Genomic DNA, 15,772 nt, shown 5'->3' on the forward strand with positions numbered 1-15,772 from the left:
TACTCAAGAGAGGAGTAGCACATAACTTTAAGCTAATTTCACTGACAGCTCTTTTTTTTTTTTTGATTTTTCGAGACAGGGTTTCTCCGTAGCTTTTGGTTCCTATCCTGGAACTAGCTCTTGTAGACCAGGCTGGCCTCGAACTCACAGAGATCCGCCTGCCTCTGCCTCCCAAGTGCTGGGATAAAAGGCGTGAGCCACCACCGCCCGGCCACTGACAGCTCTTAAGATTAAACTTTTGTTATTAGCATTTTGTGTTTTATCATATAGTAGATATACACACCATTTCCATTATAACTTTTGTTATGCTTGATTATTCATTTGATTGATTTTCAAATATTTTTAGTAATTCTTGAAATTTTATATACTTTTACAATGTACTTTGATCATGTCCATTCATTATTAAATGCCTCCAGCTCCTTCTAGGCCACCTCACTGTCACCCTCCCCATTTCAAGCCTTCCAAATATGCATGACAGTGTGACCACTCACACTTGAATGCTTGGGTAACTCACCACTTGTTATGTCCTCAGTGGTCAGTGATTGTCCTGCCTTCAGCGGCAATCAGTTGCAATAGTTCTAAACTAGAGGTTAGAACAACTTGTTCTCATGTGACTGGTGTTATGCAAGTCTACTTCAGGTAACCACAGTTACTGTAAACTGATGTGTGTATCAGTTAAGTCATGTGCATAAGTTAGCATTTCACTGCTCTCTCTACACTATGCTTGCTTGTGCATTCTTACCCCCTTGTTTCATGATGTAACTTCAGACAAAGCCAGAGAGAAGTAGGTAAAGAGGATTCATTCTAAGCTGAACAAACACATGTACTTATACTTGACACTTTAATATGATAAATCTATGGTTTAATGCTTTTGTACATTATAGAGATTTGTCACTTTTATTGGTTTAATGAAATGATGATTGGACAGTAGCCAGGCAGGAAGGCAGGATAACCAGACCAGGAGAATTATGGGAAGAGAAAAGACAGAGATGCGGTCACCAGACAGATGTAGAGGAAGCAGGGATGAGAATGCCTCACTGAGAAAAGGTACCAAGCTACATGGCTAAACATAGATAAGAATTATGGGTTAATTTAAGTTGTATAAGCTAGTTAATAATAAACCTGAGCTAAAAGGCAAAACAGTTTATAATTAACATAAGCCTCTGTGTGTTTCTTTGGGACTGAATGGCTACATGACCAGGCAGGACAGATACTTCCATATACATAATTGCTGTGACTTTATCCTTATCAGAAGGGCCAATTCTTTAACAATATTTCCCTCTTTGTCTATATGCTATTTCCCCTATATAAAGGGTCATCATAGCTTTTTTCTAGCTTGTTATCAAGGGTACTGTGTTTTACTTGAACTTCTTAAAGTCAGAAATCCACACCCAGTTGGCATTACCAAATGCAAGGTGTGACACAAATGCAGCACCTATTCTCAGAGCACAGCTGCAATTGCCAACAAAGATTGGCATTATGTACCACAGTTGTAAAAATTAAAATAGGACTGAATCCTTAGTGATTAAAAATAAATATTACACCATTAAGTATTTCCTGAGTGGCAGAAATAGTACAAGTAATAATGCTTCTGGCCTAGAATGGAGAGAAAAATCAGAAAGATGAAAGGAAAAGAAATCCTAAGCCACAAAGAGTTGCTGTGCTCCTTGTTTCAGAGCCAAGCCTGACTTTAGAGCAGGCAGAGGAACTAGACCTGGGAAGAGAGACTCCCAGACCTTCCTTTATAGAGCACTGTCCAAAGTAGGTCAGTACTTTTCGAAAAGAAGAATCTAGGAGCACAGACATTCAGAAAAGAATGGATAGAACAAACCCCTTAAAGCTCTGTTAGCCACCACCTAATGCAAGATAAAGGACAAGAGGGGAGCATGATGTCAAGAAGCACAAATAAAGGCAAGCAGAACCTATCTGTTGTGACTAGGCTGCAGTGATGGGGGTGGGGGGGGAGGGTCAAACAGTGCTCGCTGTGCTTCCTATGAGGAAAACAGAGCGGGGATAGAACAAAACACTCAGGAAAACTGTGGCTGTATTTTAATTTTGATCTTCTGCTGCTAGCATCTGATGGCATTAGAGCTACTACTTTGAGTGAAACATGGGTAGGTTTATCTTGAAGATCAGTGTGCCCCATGGAACAGAGGTGAAGTAAGATAAACTTATTTATGCCTCATGTTATTTTGTGTAGAATTCAAATAATAGCAGCACTTACATCTAGGTAAAAGAACATGAATTGGAACATTTAGGCATTTAACACAAAGCCTGCATTGTTAAGTGTTTAATACGCATTAGCTATTATTTCTGATCTTTAAATATATTATGCTTTAGACACTCTAGGTAGGCTTTTTTGTCCACAGATATTTGGGTTATCTTTGCAGGCCGGTTACCTCCTGCTCTTACATAAGAAATATAAAAAAGGATGCAGTTCATCAGTAATACATTTTCAACCTCAATACTCTTCATAATCAAATTTGATCTATTATCCAACAGAAATCTTTCTGCGTGTAAGAGTCAAATAAATAATGGTGGGGAATAGAGGAGTCGCAGTAGGAACAAGCAGGGGGCAAAACTGCTTGATAATTTTGCTAAAACTAGTTTCCGAATGCAAGCAACCCCATTGTTCACCCAGTAATTACAGCTTCTTCAGACTATTTCCATGGCTGTGTCAGACCAAAATGCAGAGGAGCAGTTGGAACTTCAAATGTGCTGAGACAGCATATGCTATATTTAAAAATAATCAATGGAGAAGAATGATTTTGCTCTATGCTTGCTTCTTATCATGCACACTGTTCTGCTCATCAGTTTTATGATTACATTGACTACGGTAGGCAGGACAATACAGAGCAGGAAAAGGGTGTCAAATGTCATACTAGGGAAGATCATCATAGCATTCAGCCGTTAGAACTGGTAGTGTTTATTTGTAAGACATTTGACAAATAGTCCTTTGTATATTGTTAAAGAAAAGCAAAGTGAACATGAGATTCATACTGTAGGGTAGTTAATTTATACAAATTATGACCAGATAAAATTCATTTTAAATTAATATGTTAATGTTTTGGGTGTTTTAAAATAGTTGAGGCAGGCTGGGGAGGGTGGTGGTGATGCACGTCTTTAATCCCAGCACTTAAAAAGGAAAGGCAGGAGGATTTCTGTGAGTTTGAGGCCAGTCTGATGTACAGAGCAAGTTCTAGGACAGGTCCCAAAGCTACACAGAGAAAACATGTCTCAAAAACACTGAAAATAAATAAATAAACAAATAAATGATGAATAAAGCAGTGCCTACTGCTATAAATGCCTTTTAAACATTGACATACAATTGTTTCCATTTTACCAGTTAAGAAAATAAAACCACTGAGTTCAAATTTTTCCTAAAGTATTATACATATTTGTAAATTATAAACTGATTTAAGTCAGGCTCATTCATGTACATATCTTTAGATTAATGTCTTAGTTAGAATTTCACTTTCCTACTTATGCAATGAAAAATCTCCAATCTGGTAAAAATAGGACACATATCCGCAAATTAAAAACTAGCATATGTTATTGATCTTGTGCATTCTAAATTGTTGCTTCCTATATTTCAGATATGGAAATTGCTGTGTACTTTTAACAAGTTTGAAATCTCCATAAATACCAATTCTATCTTAATTGGTGAAGATCATCTAACTTATAACCATTCCTTGTAAAGCATTTGAAACTCAAGAGGTGAGAACAAATCCGTTAAGGGAGTCCCAAACAAAATTGTTACTATGCTACAAAAAGGAAAAGGATAGTCTGCAAACAGTTTTAAAAAATAAAACAAAAGACCCCCTCCCCCAAAGAAAGGAAAAAAATTAAAAGGAAATAAAACCAGAGGAAATCAAAATGTATGCAATTTTCTAAGGTAAGATGAGCTATTGCAGCTCAGGTGGGCTCAGGTGCTGATCAGATCTGTGCTGTATTCATTTCTGTCTCTCTATTCCTGTGCCGAGGAGCTTGCTGCAGTCCCGCTGCTATTAGGTATGATGAATAAAAGGCAACTCACATGGCCCGAAAATAGCCCTCAGTCCACTTTAACAAAGCACTTCATCCACAGCTCTGTGCTCTCGGACTCGGCTTAAACCAGAGGAGATGTCAGCATCATCTATTTCCTTTCTGTTGGAGAGTCGGGAGCCTTCACTATTTTGACCTGTCTCCACTGTAGAGGAAGGATTTGATTTGTAAAAAGCCACAGTACTGTCTTCCACAGAGATTAATGATTCAGCAATGAAAGCCTTCATACAGCTGTAGAGTAACCTGTCAGCATTTCCACGACACCTTTCCATTTCTAATGGATTGTACCAGGCTTGCAAAAAGGCCACTGCAGAGTGAAATTTGACATGAGATCTATTCATTTTGAGATGATCCTGATTACATTTTCTTTACATTAATCACTACCACCAAACACAAAATCAGCCTCTTACAAACGGTTCTGTTCAGAAACCTAATGAAAATGATATTACAAAATGAGAATAATTAGGACACCTACAAAAACACAGCAATATGAAAACTTCATTTTGTAGGAAATGTGAAAATAATCATGTCCATTTAAATAAAATATATTTTTGTTTGATGTATATGAAATTCTCCCATCAAAAAAGAATCCGCAAAATCTACATGATAGAAAAAAATATGAGTGGATATTGATCACATTTTAAAACTCTTTTAAACATGTCCTGAATAACTAATATTCAAGTTTCAAAAGGACTGCATTTAGTTACAAGTTTATTTATTTCTGAAAACTTCAAAAATTGAAGGTGAAAGTAAATGTCATACCTGTATATGTGTGGTTGCATGCTATTGCAAAGTGCTTTGTTCTTATCTACTAAACAAGATGAAATATAACCATATTGGGAAAGACTACAAACATAATATAAACAATAATAAAATAAGAATTATTCAAATAGTATCCAAATATAACATTTCATTCATATTTTAATTAAATTATTAAAGTGCAAAGATACCTATAAAAGATAATGCAGATTTATATGAATTTTATGTTTTAATTTCAAATATCCAATCTTTACAATTTAGTTAATGATTTATCGAGTAGCAAGTTGAATAGGAAAATTTTTGGATTTAAAATATCCTCAAATTCATTCTTCTCTCTATATATCACCTTTATTTATGTTTTTAAATTAAATAGCTAAAAACATAATGTCCATAGCTGAAAAGATAATGAAGCTATCCATATATCAACCAAGACAGTCATTTGAGTATATGTATTGTTGTCAGATGCTTAAATATGCATGCCTACATGCATACTTACATACATATATAAGCATATATATGTGTGTGCAAACAATAACTTATTGTACTGTGTAAATAAAAGATAAAGTGTCATGTCTTAAAAAACAGCTATAAAATAGAAAAATATCAACATCTTTAATTAAAATTTTGGAGAGGAGAAAAAACTGTTAAACAAAAGGGTAAAAAAAATCACTTGAAATAAAGGTATATATTCTGAAAGTAGCCATATTTGAACATGTTGAGATTATGACCCAAGGAAAGAACAGGGTTGGATTGGCCAACAGCTTAGAATCATAGGCATGGCTTGTGTCACTAGGAATCATTCCAAATGCTACATGAGTCCTTGATGAGGGAGTTTCTAGAGCTTCAGCTTGTGAATCCTAACCTGTGTCCCTGCAGAGGAACACAAATGTGTCAAATCCTCTTTACCCAGGCTTGGTAGACTCTTAAGAGAAAGAAAGGCTTAGAAAGTTTGAAAATTTTAAGTTTTACAGTTCTTGTTATCCACTAATCCTTTGCTTGGAGCAGTTGCTCTGGGTACCAGGACAATATTACAAGTGGCCAAAACATATGGGAAAGTATAAGAGCAATGGAAGTTTGCAAGGTCATTTCCTTCCTTCCTTCCTTTTTTCCTTCCTTCCTTCCTTCCTTCCTTCCTTCCTTCCTTCCTTCCTTCCTTCCTTCCTTCCTTTTTTCCTTCCTTCCTTCCTTCCTTCCTTCCTTCCTTCCTTCCTTCCTTCCTTCCTTCCTTCCTTCCTTCATCCCTTCCTTCCTTCCTTCCTTCTTTCCTTCCTTCCTTCCTTCCTTCCTTCCTTCCTTCCTTCCTTCCTTCATCCCTTCCTTCTTTCCTTCCTTCCTTCATCCCTTCCTTCTTTCCTTCCTTCCTTCTCCCTCCCTCCCTCCCTCCCTCCCTCCCTCCCTCCCTCCCTCCCTCCCTCCCTTCCTTCCTTCCTTCCTTCCTTCCTTCCTTCCTTCCTTCTGTTCCTCTCTCCCTCCCTTCCTTCCTCTCTCCCTTGCTCTCTTTCTTTTTTCTTACATTGATTTATTGTCAATTTCACTTCATACATCCTGATCCTAACTAATCTCCCTGTTCCCTCCCTTATACACTCTGCTCTTGCAACTTCTTCCCCCTACAACAATAACAACAACACCAAAACCAAATAAGACATCTCATATAATTTTTGGTGCTACCACCAGTGCCAAGTGCCTACATCATTAGTGTCGCCACAGGAACAAATATGTAGACAACCCCAAAAATGTATAACATACTAGGGTGTGCTACCCAGGCAGGGGACACACATTGCCTATCAAGTCTGAAGTCTATTTAAAGAGGAATACTAAAAGACTGGAACAATTAAAAATTGAGCTCTTAAATCTAAGACTGGGGGAGTCACATGAGAAAAAAACTTTAGCTTATTGATTCATACAGAGTTCTATTATTTAACTAATTTTAATCAGAATAAAAGGTTAAAAAAGAAGATGAGAAAAATAAATGTCAGACCTATGTCTGCTTTAAATATATGAACAGAGTTTGTTAATGTGATTAAAGCAGCAGTCAGATGTTTTGACATAAGTTGCGTTTGTTAGGTATTTTCAGATATATGGGTGCAAAGAGACACAATTTCTCAAATAGCATTGTTCTGTTCTGTATCCCATGCTTTTCTTTGCTTGCAGCTTCAAAGATAAGGATTGACAAGAATATCAGAGTAAAACATAACACTAAAAATGTCAAAGACACAGGAGAGGCTCCTCATATCTTCACCTGTTCTTCAGTTTCCACAATTTCAGGAAAGACTATATTCAAAGTTATGTCTGTCCTTTTCCTAGTTTCATTTTGACATCTATAGGCTACAAATGAACCCTTTGACATTTCTCTACCAGTTTTATATGTCTCTCAGGATATTAACTACAGGGAATAGAAGACACGTATCCAATTCAAAGGGATTATAGTCTAGAAAATGAAGAAAATGCAAGTCACACGTCACCTCTTCAAACTTGATGGGTCTGTGTCTTATTTAGGGTCACTATTGCTGTGATGAGGTACTGTGACCACAGAAACTGGGTAAGGAAAGGATTTATTTCACACACAGTTCCATTTACAGTTCATCTTAAAAAGTGTTGAGGCAGTGAGTGGAGGACTCACCAATTGAAAATAACCTGGAAGTAGAAACTGATGCAAAGGTCATGAAGGAGTGGTGCTTACTGTCTTGCTCCTAATAGCTTTATATAGAACCCAGGACCACCATTCCAGAGAGGGCACCGCCTGCAATGACTGAGGCCCCCTCTATCAATCACTGATTAAAAAAAATACCCTGTATGCTTGTCTACAGCCTAATCTCACAGAGGCATTTTAATTTGATGCTTCCTCCTTTTTATCTTGTGTCAAGTTGACATAAAACTATCTAGCACTGACATCAGTTTTCCAAATAAGGGTTTCTAAGTAGCTATCAGTCACATCCTGAAATTAATAATGTAGAATACTGCTTAGGATAATTATAATACATACATGCTACCGTTAAACTGGCATTTTACATCAAATGTTGTATTGTGAATCACACCTTAGACCAGTGATTCTCAGTTCTAGTTGAAGGCTACAATCACAAGAAGGGCTTTGTGCATGCATGACTCTTGGTCACAACAACACCATTTAAATTCTAACCTGGGGGATGGGAACCTTGTCTCTGCAGATATTAAAACTCCATGAGGACCTCCAAGTACAGCACAGTTGGGACATTTTTCCCTCAGGCGTAGTTCAAAGATGTTTTCACCATTGTGTATAAACGTCAGAAATGTGGTTATATATTTAGGTCCTTTGTATGCCACTAGGACTGAATAGGACGAGACTGATAAATGGGAACACAAATGTGGTTTCAGAATAAATTAGTGGTTTTCAGTGTGCTTCCGGGAGGTGGCTCACAAAGACACTTCATTCATAAAATGTAAGGAAAATGCAAGATTTGTTCACAACAAACAGAGGATTCCTCTATTATGACCACACAGCAAGGACAAGTCAGTAGCTGTATGCATGCTATAGTCAGAATTATAAAAATAAAACGATATTAGCACTATTCTGATGAAGACACACAGTCTAGGCTCTCATGCTGCAACTTCATCTATTTTCAGCATATTTTTCCTGAGGTTTTTTTAACACACAAGTGTATGAAACTTTGTTAGTTGAGGAAACAAACTTGGTGACTCTGGGTTAGAATTGCCCTGGAGATTATTTGTGTTTGTGTTTGTGTGTGTGCGCATGCGCACACGTGCCCAAGTGTGTATGTGTATACTTTTAGCATATGATGATGCAAGCCATGTATAACACACACACACACACACACACACACACACGGCAGGAACAGTTCCACCCTGCTCTTCTCACACCTGGCTTGGCTTCTTGGATATTTAGCCTCACCCTCTCTGGAATCTTATTTCTAGTTTCAAGCCCATGAGACATTTACTCAGCTGATTATGATTCCACCTGACTATGATATGGGTGACTGTAGACACTTTATATAGATCATGTTTGTAAATTGGCAACACAAGCTCCTGTTTATTATACTAATTATTAAAATTCATTATGAAAACATACTGAGTATCAGTGAGCCTGTACACAGAGTTCAGAAAATGTACTCACTAATTGAATCAAGAGATTCAGACTAGACTTGAACTAATTTTCATAAGACTAGTGAAGGGAAGAAAAATCAGTACAGAAGGCTCATTAAAACATGACTACTTGAAGACAGCAAAATAATATATTTAGAAAGAATGCTACAAATTAAAAGTCTAATGACTATTTTATAACGTCATGACATCATCTTAAACATTTTATTTGCTTCGGAAAGATAGAGAGTCACATGCTAGATATTACACAACCATTAATCCTGAATCACTGAAGTGATATATATATATATATATATATATATATATATATATATACATATATACATATACAGTATATAAACATTGATATATATCAATATATGTGTATAGATATATGTAAACTATTTTCCTGTCTTTTCAAGAATGTTTTCTCATTAAAGTCTCTTTTTGGTAGAAATATGATTAAATTCATGCATAGAACATTTTTAAGTACCTACATGTCATTTGTATGTTTTTATTGTCTGATTAAAATGCTAATGATTTTTAATTAAATCATTTGCTTTTAACTTTAAGTTGTAAGTCTGTGTATATTTTGAGTATAAATAATTCATTGTACTTGAAATTTCCATTTTTTGTTTATTTCTTAAATTTACTGAAGATTTTTTAAATAAATATACTGTCTTTATATAGCGGAATGGTATTGGACCTCCAAAGACAGTAAATCCTACAACTCATGACAGTCTTGAATCTGACATGATTGTTTCTTTTGAAAAATCAAATGGAAATTTGCTTCCTTAAAAACATTTAAAAGAATTGAGCTGGGCTGTGGTGGAGCATGCCTTTAGTCCCTGGGATTAGGAAGCAGAGGCAGGCATATTTCTTTTAGTTTGAGGCCAGCCTGGTCTACAAAGATAGTTCTATGACAGTCAAGGCGGTTACACAGTGAAACTCTCTTTCAAAACTCCAGAACCAAAACAAGCAAACAGCCCAAAATAAATCTTAAAACTTTAAAAATATATATATTAAAAAAATTGTAAGAACCAGGAGGTCAGGAAATCTCCTGTGAGACTCCATTCATCAACTAGAAGTTAGAGAGAAGCTTCACTCATGAAACTTCTCTACAAAATGATTGCCAAAAGAAGACACAAACAAGTAGAACACCAATACACATGCTAATACGCAAAGCGGAAATCTCACAGGGCCCCAGCCCTATTAAAAATGGACTACAAGCAACTAATTAATTCTCCTTTGCTGAGAACAGAAAAGTCCTCACAAGTGATATAGTTTTGACTTATTTATTCAATACCAAAAAGTCAGCCCTGAAATGATACATGTACAGGTAACAATATATACATACACATATGTATATATAAACATTTATATGCATATGTGTGTGTTTAAAACAATAAAACAATAACAGTTCAAGAAAAGTAGTCCATGAATTTGAAAGGGAGCTGGTGGTCAAGGGGCTGGGAGGAGTTAGCAGAAGGAAGGGAGAGTGTGATGATGCTGAAGTAATAAAGTTTTAATTTTAAATATGAAAATGATAAAGAGTGTAAACCTGTGCAATGGAGTTGGGTCTCAAGAAGCCACCTGGTGGAAGGTGGGAACTGACTCCTGTAACTTGTACAATGAACTTGACATGTATCAATAAGTGATACTTGTACCCACAAATATATGCATGCATACACAAAATAAATAAATATAGAAAATCTTAATGGTATTATATTTTTATTTCCATGTAAAATTTTAAACTTACTTGTTAGTTTTTAGAAACAATCTCTTTAGAATTCCATTTCAATTGAATCTCTGGATTAGAGATTCTAATTCTTAATGTTTTCTCTTGTGATGAATTTACTTCATTTTATATTTTGGTAATGTCCAATTTTTCCTTCTCAGTCTTTTTTATATTTATTTATTATGTATACAATATTCTGTCTGTGTGTATGCCTGCTGGCCAGAAGAGGGCACCAGACCCCCTTATAGATGGTTGTGAGCCACCATGTGGTTGCTGGGAATTGAACTCAGGACACCTTTGGTAGAGCAGGCAATGCTCTTAACCTCTGAGCCATCTTTTCAGCCCACATCCTTCTCAGTCTTGTAAATATATTCTTAGGTTCGAACAGAAATTTCATGTACCTTGGGTAATCTTCAAACTAATCTAAATTAGAGCATTTTACATTTTTACTTGTATATTATATGTTGCTAATATATAGAAATACAATTACATTTTGAACCCTGCCCTGTACCATTCAGCATATTAAACTTCACTGATTACATATCTCACTGTGTGTATATAGTCTTAAGTATTTTATGAAAAGGAAATCAGGCCATTGGTGTAGGAGGGTCTTCTGTTCATGTGTTGCTTTCATTGGTTAAATGAATAAAGAAACTGCTTTGGGCCTGATAGGGCAGAATGTAGGTAGGCGGAGAAGATAGAACTGAATGCTGGGAAGAAGGGCAGAGTGACAGACAACATAGATCTTCTGCCGGAGACAGACGGCAATTAAAATCTTGCCAGTAAGCCACAGTTCGTGGTGATACACAGATTACTAGAAATAGGTTAAGATGTAAGAATTAGCCAATAAGAAACTAGAGCTAATGGGCCAAGCAGTGTTTTAATGAATACAGTTTCTGTGTGGTTATTTCAGAGCTAAGCTAGCCAGGTGGTCAGGAAGAACAAGCAGCCCTCCTGTAACAGGTCATCACTTTTGAATTGTCTGATTTCTTGTGTGTTAATAGCACTTACAATTTATTTATTTATTTATTTTTTCGAGACAGGGTTTCTCTGTGGTTTTGGAGCCTGTCCTGGAACTACCTCTTACAAGGCTGGTCTCGAACTCACAGAGATCTGCCTGCCTCTGCCTCCCGAGCGCTGGGATTAAAGGGGTGCGCCACCATCTCCCGGCAGCACTTACAATTTTAAGTAAGAAATTTTCCTTACCAATTTGTTAATAGGTATTACCATGACTAGATAAGTCGATTTAGTAAAAATTATTTTTTTAGTACTAAGTATTTATATAGTTTTGCTTCTTGGTATAAATTAAGTGATTTATTTGTAGAATATTTAACCAGCACTACATTATTAACAGCATGCATATTACTACATATATATGTATATATAATAAACTCTCTCTCTCTCTCTCTCTCTGTGTGTGTGTGTGTGTGTAATCGCTATGATTTCTTCAACAAGTCTTAAATAAATACATCATAAGTTAATTGGTCTTGGGAATATGTTCAGTAGTTTATACTACAGTTTCTTCTTGAATGAGTTTCTCATTTTACTTCTCATTTAAAGTAAATAGTGATATTTGCTTAAAGTTGTCTAGTGATATTTTTATTAATAATTTTGATTAATTTCTGCCTTGCATTTGGTTTTGCTTATCATCCTTTTTTAAATTTATTTATTTATTAAAGCTTTCTGTCTCTTCCCAGCCACCGCCCCCCATTTCCCCCCTCTCCCCCAATCAAGTCCCCCTCCCTCCTCAGCCCAAAGAGCAATCAGCTTTCCCTGCAGTGTGGGAAGTCCAAGGAACCCCCTCCTCCATCCAGGTCTAGTAAGTTGAGCATCCAAACTGCCTAGGCTCCTACAAAGCCAGTACTTGCAGTAGGATCAGAAACCCATTGCTATTGTTCTTGAGTTCTCAGTAGTCCTCATTGTCTGCTATGTTCAGAGAGTCCGGTTTTATCCCAGGCTTTTTCAGACCCAGGCCAGCTGGCCTTGGTGAGTTCCCGATAGAACATCCCCATTGTCTCATTGTGTGGGTGCACCCCTTGCGGTCCTGAGTTCCTTGCTCGTGCTCTCTCTCTTTCTGCTCCTGATTTGGACCTTGAGATTTCAGTCCTGTGCTCCAATGTGAGTCTCTGTCTCTGTCTCCTTTCATCGCCTGATGAAGGTTAATAGTCAGGAGGATGCCTATATGTTTTTCTTTGGGTTCTCCTTATTTAGCTTCTCTAGGATCACTAATTATAGGCTCAGTGTCCCTTGTTTATGGCTAGAAAACAAATATGAGTGAGTACATCCCATGCTCCTCTTTTTGGGTCTGGCTTACCTCACTCAGGATAGTGTTTTCTATTTCCATCCATGTGCATGCAAAATTCAAGAAGCCCTTGTTTTTTACTGCTGAGTAGTACTCTAATATGTATATACTCCATACTTTCTTCATCCATTCTTCCATTGAAGGGCATCTAGGTTGTTTCCAGGTTCTGGCTATTACAAACAATGCTGCTATGAACATGGTATTGGCATAAAAACAAAGAAGTCGACCAATGGAATCGAATAGAAGACCCTGACATTAACCCACAAACCTATGAACACCTGATTTTCGATAAAGGAGCTAAAAGTATACAATGGAAAAAAGAGAGCATCTTCAACAAATTGTGCTGGCAAAACTGGATGTCAACCTGTAGAAGAATGAAAATAGATCCATATCTATCACCATGCACAAAACTCAAGTCCAAATGGATTAAAGACCTCAATATCAGTCCGAACACACTGAACCTGATAGAAGAGAAAGTGGGAAGTACTCTACAACACATGGGCACAGGAGACCACTTCCTACGTATAACCCCAGCAGCAGAGACATTAAGGACCTCATTGAATAAATGGGACCTCCTGAGACTGAGAAGCTTCTGTAAAGCAAAGGACACTGTCGCTAAGACACAAAGGCAACCCACTGACTGGGAGAAGATCTTCACCAACCCCGCAACTGACAAAGGTCTGATCTCCAAAATATATAAAGAACTCAAGAAACTAGACCGTAAAAGGCTAATCAAACCAATTATAAAATGGGGCACTGAGCTGAACAGAGAATTCTCAACAGAAGAAGTTCAAATGGCCAAAAGACAATTAAGGTCATGCTCAACTTCCTTAGAGATCAGGGAAATGCAAATCAAGACAACTTTAAGATACCATCTTACACCTGTCAGAATGGCTAAAATAAAAAAAACACCAATGATAGCCTTTGCTGGAGAGGGTGTGGAGAAAGGGGTACACTCATCCATTGCTGGTGGGAATGCAAACTTGTGCAACCACTTTGGAAAGCAGTGTGGCGGTTTCTCAGGAAATTCGGGATCAACTTACCCCTGGATCCAGCAATACCACTCTTGGGAATATACCCAAGAGAGGCCTTATCATACAACAAAAGTATATGCTTATCATCTTCTAGATTTTTAACCATTTTACAAATGTTCTCCTTCTCTGGGTATCTGACTTATAAGGAATTTTTAAAGACTCCATCATATATCAAAACTTTTGAACTATTTAACTCACAAATAAGATACATTAGGGCTAAAAATAAAAAAAAAATCCATTGAAAGAAAAGATATGTTTAAAGATGACAGTTTCTTCAGAGAGTGCTCTTTCTGTTCAAGGTTAAATTTAAATAAAATTTTAATTTTATAATGAGCGTTACTTGAAGAACATTTGCAACAAAACACCCTTAAGAAAAAGACATCATTTGGGAACAAGATAGCATGTATCAGTAAAAGCCCCATTATGTGTGCAGACAGGTATCTAGGGAGAATTTTCCTTGAGTGATTGTGCTGCTTACTGGAACCCCAAAGTCCCTATGTGTTTGGTAAACAGAAAACAGAGCTCATGGGTTGCCTCAACCTACAAATAATAAAACCTGAAAAATGTGTATTTTTGTGTAGTCCATGGTCTCTGAATTCACAAGATTGTTATTGCAACAACAGAGAGCAATACATGCTGCATGATGAAATTAATTCACTTTTTAAAATTCCAATTGAATATATCAAAATTTGAGTCATAAACTTGAGCAGTGAAGTGATTTTAATATTGCTGAATAACTCTTTAATCAAAACTTTTAAGCAATCCAAAAGAAAACCCAAATAAAGACTTAATATAAAATTCAAATTTATAAGTACCTTGATTTAAAAAAGTCTTGAATAAATTATATAATGAGCATTCACTATTACCTATCCAGATTATGCAAATGAGCATGAATCAAATAACTAATTTCTTTTGGTTAGCCAATCAAGGGATAAGCCATTGGGACCTCTCTATTTCACCTATTCATTTGCTTTCCTGATGCTCAAAATTTTATGACTACTTATGTCTCCATATGAATCTCATAAATTGTCATTTTTGGTGTTGATTTATATGACTCCAGTGACTATTCTCCTGATAGAATATTAGACTGGCAATCTCAGTGTTTGCATTGCCACTTCAGATTCCAGCATGCTAGTTCTCTTGATCCCATTTTCTCTGTCTGTTGAGAAATCCATTTAGGTCCTTTCCCTTCATATCTTTTTCTGTCCTCTGAACTTTCCCTTTGTCTTGTTAAGAAGCTATCACTCCATGCCCCTGCCCTTTCCAGGTCCTATTCATACTCACTCAGCTATTTTTAGCTCCCAGAAATAGCTTCTTTCCAACTGAACCAATTTCACCAATGTTCTACAGCAGTTTATTTCACTTTACACAAAATACTAATGTGCAGTCCCCAAATAACTGCGAAATGGGACAAAAAAAAACATTTACCAAACCAATCAAATATGTAGTCCAATAGTTAATTACCTTTCTTTAATAAGTTCACACTGTTTATTAAATAGTTTTTATTATTTTAATTGAAAATATTTGTTTCAGCTTCAAAAATTGTGTTTCCTGGATTACAAAACACATGCTCAGACCTGACAATCAGGTCTGTTTACTAACACACACATGTATTGAGCATGCTTATATGTCACCAGATACATTGACTCTGATGCTCAACCACAGCCCTTTGAGGAAAGCTTTATATTTGTGACTATGTCATTGACTTTAGCTTCATTGATGGGTAAAACAATGAATTTTAACAAAATATTTAGAAAGTGGGATTTTATTATTCAATTCCAAAGAAAAATGTAGGACTTTAGTAATGTTTAATACCCCATA

At 36.4% G+C, this 15,772-nt stretch overlaps 1 protein-coding gene across 27 annotated transcripts in view; it reads right to left on the minus strand.

Annotated features, from left to right (window-relative positions):
* Ptprd (protein tyrosine phosphatase receptor type D) overlaps nucleotides 1-15,772 on the minus strand; it is a 2,195,185-nt gene that overhangs the window by 1,720,102 nt on the left and 459,311 nt on the right. The gene's annotated exons all lie outside the window — the stretch shown is intronic.

This window comes from Microtus pennsylvanicus, chromosome 13, assembly GCF_037038515.1.
Source record: "Microtus pennsylvanicus isolate mMicPen1 chromosome 13, mMicPen1.hap1, whole genome shotgun sequence".
Classification (NCBI taxonomy): domain Eukaryota; kingdom Metazoa; phylum Chordata; class Mammalia; order Rodentia; family Cricetidae; genus Microtus; species Microtus pennsylvanicus.